Source organism: Arachis ipaensis, chromosome B02 (genome assembly GCF_000816755.2).
Source record: "Arachis ipaensis cultivar K30076 chromosome B02, Araip1.1, whole genome shotgun sequence".
Lineage (NCBI taxonomy): Eukaryota > Viridiplantae > Streptophyta > Magnoliopsida > Fabales > Fabaceae > Arachis > Arachis ipaensis.
This window is the reverse complement of record NC_029786.2, coordinates 24,852,879-24,855,163: the sequence shown is the minus strand read 5'-3', so window position 1 is coordinate 24,855,163 and position 2,285 is coordinate 24,852,879.

Below are 2,285 nucleotides of genomic sequence, written 5' to 3'. Positions count from 1 at the left end.
TTACTATTTTATTTATTTAGAGTCATAATTAAATTTGATATAATTCTAGCAAGTATCTATAATTAAAAATAACATGATACTATAACTTTAAGTTGTATAATATAATAAAAAAGAATGTAGCAATTTATATCTGCTTCTTATAGAGCAACAATATTATATATATTTATATATCTCTTCTTTTAGTTTTTTCCTAAAAATATTGGCACATAATTAATGTAGATAACATATATACTGAGTAAGTATCTCCATTGAATTAATCATAAAGGTTAATAAAAGATAATGGTATAATTTTTACCTAATTATAGCAAGTATCTCCATTAAAAATATTAGCTAATTATTACTGTGTATAATGAGTGTGTGTGTATATATATATAAGCAGTAATAGTGAATTGTAACAATTTTTATCATCTAAAAAATTCGTACCTCAGACATAGTTCTTTTTCTGTTTATTATTTTTCATACCTAATGGCCTACGATTCTATCAACAGTATTTATTACCTATGGTAGATTATGTAATAAAAAAGTTTGGAAAATAAAGGCAAAAGTAACGAGTAAAGATGGTCTGCGAGTGCTGTTAAAAGATCACAAACATTTAGAAAATAACTGCACGATGAATGTGGTATATAGAGAAGTTTTTGAGAGCTTATAATGAAAAGGTAATAACAAAATCTCTTAATTAAATTTATTAATTTATTAAAATTTATCACTATCAATTTAAAAAATTGACAAATTCTAGGTGCTAATGGATAATGTATTCTTAATGTACATTTATAATTTGAGAATATTAGAATTATCATAAAAATCTGTATTATTTTATTCTCCTGGTAAACAATTTTATAATTACGTTAATAATATAATTTTGTATACTAACATTAATATAGTATTGTTTCAGGTATATATTTTACAGGTATCAAAGAATAGTGTTGAGTTATTATTTAGTGGGTTTAAATTATTTATTATTTATTAGAGAACTTTTTGCATTAAAATTCTCTAATAATTTGTTGTTCATTTTCAACTGATTTTGATATGTTCTTTCATATATAACAATTTGTTGGTAGATTTAGGTATTACTAAATTATTTATGATCATATTCAGTATATATGTCTAATTTATTGAAAAAAGTAGATTACTAAAACCGGTTAATAACTATTTTAGACTTACAATTACACTAAATTAAGAAAAAACAAACAATGCATGACTCATTACTTTTTTATTAGTCAAATTATTATAATTCAAATTAATTTTAACAAAACAACTTAAAATTATAATTTCAATTTTATCACGTGCTTGCCACGGGTAATTACACTCATATTTTTATAAAATAAATTTAGAAGAGAAAATAGTACATTTATTTTAGCAGAAAAATAGATTCATGAGAAATCGACACCTCATTTTCATTAGTTAGAAGAAAATCCAGTTTTAGTATATTAAGTAGATTTTATATTTTTAATACATATTTTATTACAAATATTAAGTTTTAATGCACCTGTAATATGCTTAAAATATTAAAGTCATGTAGCAAAAATACTCAATTTTTAATCATCTAGAATTCTTGATTATGGGCAAATTACATAGATACACAAAGTGGAGGCCTAAATTACTCAATTATTACATTTTCAAAATAGTTACATTTCGGTTTATTTTTACCTTATATAAACTGTTATGTAGAGGTTTTAAAATTTATAGATAAATCACTACATGGTATAAATGTTTAAATGAAAATTAACTGACGTCATAAATCACTAGAGGCGGTTTATAAAAAAACAACTTTAACACGTAAACCACAATAGGTCATAGCTATTTATAAAAATATTTAAAGTTTATATCCAGTCTACAAAATGTATATATAAATTAGATAGAAAGAATGTTAGAGGACCATTAAAATTTATTATTTTTAGCTATTATTTGGACAACAATAATTTACACTCATATTTACAGATATTTGCATACAAAAAATATATAATTTGTTACTATATTTATTAAAATTTTCATACATAAATCAATATAATTTGCACATATATTTTACAGAGTTTGAACACAATTTTGGGCCAATATTTTATAGCAATAGTTTGCATCCATATTTACAAGTATGTGTACTTTACACACAAAAAATATATAATTTGTATCTATATTTATCAGAGTTTGCAAATATGAATCAATATAATTTACACACATAAATGCTAATTTATTATTTATGATGGCAAAATGATTGATAAAATTATAAAAAACTAATGACCACATAGAGTTTCTCATTAGATAAATAATTTTAAATATCAAATCTAAAT